Source organism: Oxyura jamaicensis, chromosome 6 (genome assembly GCF_011077185.1).
Source record: "Oxyura jamaicensis isolate SHBP4307 breed ruddy duck chromosome 6, BPBGC_Ojam_1.0, whole genome shotgun sequence".
Lineage (NCBI taxonomy): Eukaryota > Metazoa > Chordata > Aves > Anseriformes > Anatidae > Oxyura > Oxyura jamaicensis.
This window is the reverse complement of record NC_048898.1, coordinates 31,852,967-31,862,379: the sequence shown is the minus strand read 5'-3', so window position 1 is coordinate 31,862,379 and position 9,413 is coordinate 31,852,967.

The following is a 9,413-nucleotide window of genomic DNA, read 5'->3' as shown; positions in this document are numbered from 1 at the left end:
TAGCATCAGTAGTCTGAGCAGGGTGTCCTGGCACAACTTCAGCCTCAGGCTCAGCTGTGAAAGGCAGCTGTGGGTCCTCAGGAAGGGGCCATGTGAGTTGGGAGGTGCTGATGTAAGAAAATCTCAGTTTATCTCCCCAGGAGAGGCTGGCAGAACCATGGGCTGGCTCTGCTGGATCTTGTCTCTGAGGCAGTGCAAAAGCATGCAGGAGCCGATAGCTGTGGGGCTGTCAGGAGGGGACCCCCTCTCTCTGCATGGTGACTCAGCTCCTTCTGAAACCTGAAATCCTGCCTCCCTCAACCCAGCCCCTTTTCGCCCAGAGTTTGGTCGGATGCAGGTGAGGATTAGTGTGAGAAAACTAAATTCAAGCAGCAAGTCTGGCTCATGCCTCAGTAATTATTAGCCTAAATAGATGAAACATTCCTAGTTCTATGTTTCACTGTTACTGATTGCTTGACTTTTTCCTATCAAGCTATTCTTTGTTGTGCAAGTTTTTTGGGTAAAGAAAAAGCTAAACTACATCCACTTACAGGAAAAATGTAGCAGCTAAAAAGGGCTTAAACCTGCAATCCATTGAAAAAAGCCCTGTAGATTTCAGGGGAAAGCGGAAGTTTTCTCTTGATGACATATGAGAGTTTCGGTGTGTATGTCTAACTCCAAAGACCCACATACTTTACATAATTGATTCCCTTGTTGGTAATCCCTGCAGCTGAGGATATTTACTGAATGTTTCTGGATTTATTTATCATGCATAGCTAAGCGAGCATGATGGATTTGTCAAATAGCTTCATTTTATACAAATCAGGAGGAAAGAATATGCTGTGCATATTTTATCATGGTAGAGGAGATGAATGTTTTGCACAGCTTGCCTGTGAGCTCCTAACGGCAGGGACTGCATGTTTTGTTTGTAATATTTCAATGACAGGCTGCATTATGAATTAACAATAAGCACTGCTAATAAATATCAATTACCACCAGTGAACTCCACCAGTATTGGGTCTCAACTTAGAGGCTCAGTACTCCTTTGACATTTGCCCCATTGTCAAGCACAAGAACCACAGAACATGTAGTGTGATTTTATATATTAAAAGCAGAGGTGGCTCTCTGAAGCAGCATGGCCGAGCAGATGGAGCATTGGGCTGATAACCAGGAGATTTGTGTCCTGCAAGACCTGCAGCAGTTCACCAAGCCTCTCCTGCCTTGTCTTTGTCCACACAGATTGTAAACTAATGAGGACAAAGGCAAGGAGGACATACACAATGAGGACCTGATCTCTGTGGGAGCCTTATCTTAATCAGATTATGAATTTTATCCACAAGTGACTTGTTCTAGAAGGATTGCACAAACCTCTTGCAATTTTTTTACAACAGCCTATAGCTAGTGGATTTGCGGCCTACATACCATGTGCATACCAGGCTACCCTGACTGTGAAAAGATTTGTGCTAGTATTGTAGCAAACAGGAGGGTTATTGCAACAATAGGAAATTTCTCTAGATAAGATGTTGATTTATCACTCTCAATTTAGTAATTTGTATTTCATTTTTGTCTATATTTGGCCATGGACAAACCGTACAGCTGACTAGATCTTCAATATTTAGGGCTGACCTTTTGGTTTCAACAATTCTACAACACATGGATGGAAAGTTTGTCTCTGCTGTAGAATTCATGGAGGAAAAATGTTTTCTCTGCGTGCTGTCCCCTATATACTATGAAATACTTACTTGGGATAAGAAGCAACATTTTTGAGGTTATATCTGATACCTACTATATAGGAGGCTATGTTGATGATGCTAAAACATCTAGGTCACTCATTTCATAGGAAACTAGTATTTAAGGCTTCACACCACTGAGAAAACTACTTGAAAATCTAACCTGAAAATGTATTTGAGAAGTGATACATTTTCTTTGGACTGAAGGCTGCAGCTTGCCAACTTTCCTCTATCATATATTGGCATCTCGGTTTCATGCTTTCACAGCACTTTCTTTCCCCTACTGTCTCACCTTCCTCCTTTGATCTACAGTGTACAAACTTCTCAGGACTTTAATAATGGGAATATTGACACATGGGAGAGATTTTTTCTCCTTTATCTGTATCTTAGCCAGCTCAAAGACAGTCAATTTCCTCTGGGAAGCCAGCATGCCTGCAGACAGCTCATGGGTATTTCCTCTTGCCTCCATCAGCCTGTATCTTTTGTTTCTTGGCTGTTTGGAGAGTTTGCTCATGAACTGTAGAGTGGACTTTTTTTCACTCTATTATCAGTCAGCCTGAACGTGAATAAAAGCAGTATCTTTACTCTGATTATTTGAGGGTCAAGTGTCACATTGTAAGAGGCAAAGTCTTATCGGTTTTTATATGACTAAGATAATGGCTCATGAAATCATCGTTCTGCTGGATCGATGGTAGCAGTCTGACTTTAACAGCCAGAATTTCAGCATGTATGCATAGCACATATAATGTGAGTAATGACTTGTGTAACGTCTACATACTTTTTCAGGACGGTAGACAGACTTAATGGGGCAGCTGGCATTGCTAGTTCATTGCTCCACTGAAAATGTCAGAAGCAGCAGAAAACACTTTTATCTCTCTGTCTGCAAAACCATAACTTTTGAATCAGCATGCAGAAAACGATCTAAACCTCTGGTATCCATGGCAGGACAGAGGTGCCAAAAGGGAAGGCATGAGGAAATACTTTAAGTACGTGTAGGCAGATTTCGGTTTGCCTTCAGCAAAGCTCCTTGCAAATCCTTGGCCAGTTTTCTTGTTGGCAGAAAGAGAAGGAGCAGTGCAGACGTACAGTTACACATTCTCCATCAACTTCACTGACCAATATTTCCTTATCTTCAACCCAGACCCATCCCAGCTACAAAAAACAGCATCGTGTAGGATGGCTTCTTGCCTATTTCCTTGCTCTCTGGTTGGTCCATGTGTCACATGCAAAGAACACTGCACAGCATTCTGGGGCTACCTGGGGGTTCCTGGCCAGCCAGGTGGTTTACCACAGGCCACCACTCTGGGGAACCAGTGAAAGAAACCTTAGTTTTCCTTGCTGTGTGGCTGTCAGTGCCATGACAGCTATGACAGCACTACTCACCAAAGCCCTCCTAGTGAATTATTCATGCCCATGCTGTCATTGTTAGTTTGCTTCATGAAATTAAAGAAACATCAGGTCCTCAGGCAGATGGCTGATGCTTCTGGCACTTCTGCCTGCTGGATGGATTTTTAAGGGCTGTTAGGGAAGCTAAGGAAATCAAATCAGCTCAGCAGCAGCAGCAAGCCATGTGAGCCTTTGAGTCAGGGACTTCGATGGGTGGATGTGTACACAGGTGGAAGGCACTGCTCTTCCTTTCTCTGGGCTGCTTCTGAACAAGGCGTGAGCTTTCTTCCTGGGGACTAATTAGTGAATGAGCAAGCTCAGTTCCCTCGTGCAAGTCAGAGCATAACTTCGTCTCTCTGTGTTATTTCTGCAAATGCAAAACATTAGGTGACATGTTCCAGCGCATTTTCACAATTTATATTTTGGAATCACTCAATGACAATATCACCAATGATGCACGTCTTAAGTCACACTTCACCTTCATATGGAGCTATATTAGTCCTGCTGGAACTGCATATAGCTTCAGAGGAAAAAGCGTTCACCTAAAGGAGATAATTCATAGATAAAACTGCTGTATGTGGCTTACTTATAAAGACAACAAGAAGGACTCAAAGAAAAACTTGGTCAACAGGGTTTAGGTGAACTTTCTATTTCTCGCAAAAATACCCTTAATAGCAAAGAGTAATTAGTTATATATATATTTAAGCAACTAAGGGGTCCTTTAGTTTTGTTTTCTGATTTTTTGTTTTGTTTTTGTTAACTCTTAATGTCTTTTTATTTCATTTTTATTGCCCTTTCTTACATGCAAATGATAGAACAACAAAAGTGAAAAATAACATAATTTTCTTTGAGATATTTTGAAAAACTACATCAAACAAAATAACAAAAATATTTAAAATAGAATTAAATGAATATATCCATAATACTGAAACCTTTAGAATAATACCAGGGTTTTCAGGGAAGGGAATTAAATTTTTCTATCAATCAGTTCTTCTACCACTCATTGTTTTTAATTCATATCTGCAGCCCAAACCTCAGAATATATTTCTAGAAAGGCTGATTTCTAGCCTCTGGAAACTTTTGAAACATGATCCAAGATGCTACACACACCAAATGGCTGAGAATTGCCTTTGGAAAATTGGGAAAAGGAATTCATGCATTTGAAAGTCTACTTAGATGATACTATCATTATTCACAAGCTGCATAACTATTCTGATGCTATTCACATAAAAACATGTCAATCAAATATCACCGGAATTAAAAAAAATATATATGAAAAGATATTATTGCTCTGAGTTACTCTCATGTCTTTCTGTCCACGTTGTCATAAGGATGAGAGCAAACTGATTATGAGTAAGCAGGGATCCATGAGTCTTCATGAGTACTCCCATGAGGAGAGGTAATGAGGACTATAGCAAATATTGAGACTATCTATGTCAACGAGAACACTGTAGCTCTGCTGTGACAGCTGGTGACAATGTCCTTTCCTTTTCCAGCTTTGCCACAAGGATGTGACACTCTCCCTCAGAGCTGGCTCATGAACTTATGCAGCAATGTGAGATCAGAAATTCAGAGCCATCACTGGGTTTATACTGGGCTTGTTTAACGAGTATGGTTTTGTTATCGTGACTATTTAAGGCACAAGCTGTGCCTTTCTTTGTCTTTGATCACTAATTTTAAAGACTTGTGTTCATCTTATTATGCGAGTAATTAGTTGGAATGCCACCAAACCCCAAAGCATCTCGTCTTATATCTATAAATGTGTAGGAGGAGAGCTTTACCCTGAGAAGTTTGTGGTTATGCAGATGACTTCAGAAGTGTCTGAGAAGATTTAGAAACCCATGTCCAACTGAATAAGCAATGTAGCTTGAGAGGGTCTAATTCGGGGAAAGTAATTAAGCTTAGGAGTCCTCTCTGGTGCAGTGTTCATAAGACTACCTAGGATGTGACAGTAGCCGTGGGATTTAAGCTGTCATGGGAAAAGCGTTAGATATTTGAAATAGAGGGAATACAATTTAGAAAAAGAAGAAAGACAGTTGTGAATTGGAAGACCCAAATAAGTTCTTGGGTGTCTGAGGACAGGTAAAAGAAATTCATTCCTGATTTTGTTGAAGGAACGAATTTGCTAGATATTACCTTTTACATCAGTCCTATGTTCTGATAAGTAAGTGGTATTTGTCACATCCATGCTTTTCTAGACAGAATTGGTTCTCTTTACCCTGTAGTTCTTCAAAATGTCAGAGCAGAAATCACTTTTGTCACACTTGCTCATTTTAGATGTGCAGTATTTCATTTCCTCTTGTTTTAAACTGGGCCAGCTTCTCTTCTCACTCAGCAAAGACAAAAATAGAGGGTGGTAACAGAAGGCTTTAAAAATGATATGTAGATGGCAGTGCCTATTTCTATATACGATGTCATCCATGAGCACCCACTCTCAGAAACTTATCCATTATCTTGGTATTTCAATTTTTTTGCTGTTGTTTTTATGTTTATATTTTTTTCATTTTTACGTGGATTTTCAAATCTATTCACTTCTTTGCAAGAAATGGACGTTATGAAAAGTGTTATCTTCTGATTGAAATAAATGATTTTTACATCTTGTGGCTCTATTGAGCAGAGTGCCATTTCTGCTTTTTCTAACAAGTCCTGAATGGGAGAAAGTTAATATGGGGATTGTCTAACCAAATTCATCTGCTTTATTAAGGAAGTATATTTGGATCTCTGCCTCAGGTTGAGCAGAAGAGTTTGGATTCAAAAATATTTGTAATTTACATGATCATACAGATTTTTTACATAGATTTCTTTAGAGCCCTCATTGTGATGTAACTGGATTTCAGAGGTCAACTAGTTGCGTATCATCTGCAAATTCTCCACCTGATTGCTTAAGTATTTTACTATACTGAAAAGCATATGAATGACATTTCAAATCAGGGAATGTAACAATCAGTTCCTAGGTCTTTAAGAGACTAAAAGACTTTGTAAAGCAGTCTGTTAAAGGCTTAACTTATTTCCCTGTAACAGCTCTTTTTGGGTTTGTGATCCCCTTGGATTTGTGATAAATTGATAATGTTTTATAAGGCTTCTTACTACTGGAAGCTTTTCTACAAGACCACTATCTTTGAGGACATTGAAATTTTAATTTTAATTGTTGCTTTAACTGGCTTGCCATGGTAATGAAGGAATTATGCAATCTCTTCAATAAGCCCAGGCAGCCTTTTTAAAATAGAGAAGTTATTTCCAGGCCTGTAGTTTGGGAAGCAATACTAATGAGATATGGCATGCTCTTGTTATCAATTCAGCCTTTTCATTGTAAAATGTTCTTAGCTTAAAAGTTTTTAGTTAGAATGTGTAAATCTCAGTCAACATGTACAGTCAAAAGGGGGGAGATATGGGAGGAGTGTGTGGGGGGGGGTGTTGAATATTAAACATGTTTCTTTCTGTGTTAATTCCAACCATCAATTGACCACCAGCCACAGTCAGGAGTTTCTTGGACTGTCTCACATGAAATTACCACACCTGTAGCTCTACTCACATTTTGCTTTGCAATCAAGAAAGATGGAGCAGAGGTCCCTGTCTGAAAAAGATTTTTGCTTTCTTGTATCAAATTTTTAAGGTCTCAATAAACTGTAAGTGCTGATTCGGTAATCCATTATTGACAGCAAATAGCACATTATCTCCATGATATCCCATTTGTAGTTTCTCCATTTGCTTTCTACATCTGAGAGCAGACACAGCTTTAATTTCACTGCTAATCTGGCTTTCCTCAGGCCTAGAGCAGTGCATGCTCCAGAAAAAATACAAATGCAAAACTAATTGGGAAGCATCTGAGTTGCTCTAGCTGATCCTTGCATGTGCTGCAGCCTGACTGAGGGGGCAGGAGATGTTGCTGACCTACAAGACTTCACAGAGGCACCAGAGGGGAGAATTCAGAAGGCTCTGTAGGACAGACAGTGAATTTAAGCAAAATGAAAATGTGGGTCAATAAAGGTGCTGACAACATAGCAGGCTGAATGGAGATACTGCTGAAAAGTTAGGCAAATGTCTTTTGGAGTTCTTCTGGGCAAACACATGCTGCAATATACAGGGTTGAGATGCATGGGCCAGAAAGCTACAGACCAAGCATTAATTTAAATTTCTGGGAGATTAATGTCTACTAAGAAATAGGGCAACTGTATCAGGCTAATTTCTTTAATTACATCTTTTTGAATTTCATTTATCTTATAAGATATTTATGTGCATAGTCAATAAAAGATACTGCTATTGATTGATTAATAATATCTGAGACTGTTTAAAAGACCTCTTCAAAATTGTATAATGATTAAAGAAGCTTTTAATGTATTAGCTTTTTTTGGAAGGACTATTCTGTTCTTCAGGAAATAGTCAATCACTTGATGAAGACCTTAAAATCCTTTTCTTCTTTCTCAGTGTCTCATCATGACCCAAAGACAGAGGATGACTGGTCTATCCTGTAGGTTAGTCTCAGCCATGAAAATGAAGGATGAAGAAAATGAAGTGTTTATTCTTGGTGACACCAATGGCAAACTATCAAATTATCTGTATATTTAATAAGGTGTTATTTTCCTGCTGGTCTTGAAGTGAATACAGGGCATCATACCCATCTCCCTGGACCTTTTACAAGTGTAATACATGTCCCCCACCGGCCGCCCCCCCCCCCCAAAAAAAAAAAAAAAAGAGAGAGAGTCTGTTCTGTAGCAGAGAATATGCATAGACAAAACACAGTGGTACCACTCTTCTGCTGATCTGGGGAAAAATTCACCAAGATCAGCTTTCCTTTTGTAAAGAAGAAGAGTACTGAGGTCTGTTTTTGTTGCTGAGTTTCACATTTTTCCAAGACACTTAGCTGCCATTGTGCCATTGCAGCCTGTGTTCAGTAGATCGCCAGTGTCCTTCAAGTCTCCACTAGTGTAAAATGAGTAGGTAAAACTCCTCTAAGAAGTCATAACATTTCAGTCAAATACTACTCTGCTTTGTCATCTCATCTCATTTATTTATTTATTTATTTATTTTGATGCAATAAATATTTAAAATAAACACAAGCAATGAAATATCAAGTATTGGGTACTTCCTTCTGTGTTCATGTCTGTCATCCTACACCATCTTGGTTACTGACAGTGAAAGAAAACTTATTTAAAAGTCGCTCAGAGAGACAAAGCAAAACTGCTGTCCAAACTCAACAAGCCACTGATGGAACCTTTGGAAAAGGTTCGCTGCAGTACTGTGAAATTATCAGCTGTAAACAAGCAAGGACAGATTCTGTTTATTTTTACCACGTACTTTTCTTGACCAGTCTCAAGGGAGTTCCTTCCTACAATAGCAAATGTGAATTTAATCCACATGCATATAGGTTATTTCCATGTCTGCTAGTTAATACATTTGTCCTTTTAATATACTCTTCTGGTAAAGACTCAGAGGAGCCATGGGAGAAGAAAAAATTTAGACCCTTCAGAAAACTTATGATATTTGGAAGGAGCAAGTGAGGACAGAGACCCTGAAGTGATCATTTATATCCTTTATATCATAATATTCTAGAACACCTTTGACTTTTCTTATATTAAATTTCACCTGATAGTTGAGAGTCTAGCTACAAAACCTAATCATATGGCAGAAAAGGAGAAAGCGATGAAGTTTTGTCTATGTCCTTAATCACTATTTGATTTTTATCAACTCCAGGCATAATAAACATTGCCTGCAATTATCTCCCACGCAGAAAGATTATTTCCTTTTGTCATGAATACCTGTCATGTAGACCCAGGATCCCTGAGCTGTTATTACTCAGGGCTCAAGAACACCTGCATTTTCTTGGCAAGCTCTAGAAATGATAATGCTTTAGCAGTATTCATGTAAGAATTTCCTCTGCATTCATGAGTATCTCATTGATCTGGTAACTATAAAGGAAGAAATATTAAAGGAGTTGCTGACTGATTTCTTTTTGCACTGCTGAGGATCTTCCACTCCTTTTCACCACTTTTAGACAAATTATATTTTCACAGAAAATGTCCACATTTTTTTGTTGGAGAGCTGAACATCTCTAAGGATTTGGACAGAAAGCTCCAAATGTATTTGCACTTTCCTGACAAAATGGTCATGTTTTCCCTTGAGCAAAAGAAAAAAAAAAAAAAAAAAAAAAGTCTAATTATTGCTAACAAAAGATTCATACTCTTTTCATTTTAAATTAGTATAATTCCGTTAGCTTCAAGGACTGTTTTTTTGTCCTCTGTCTCTGGGCCAGAGAGGTGAGGAGCTGCAGTGAGGAGGAGTATCTCCATGCCTGGAGACACAGGCAGAGACCCTGGAGTC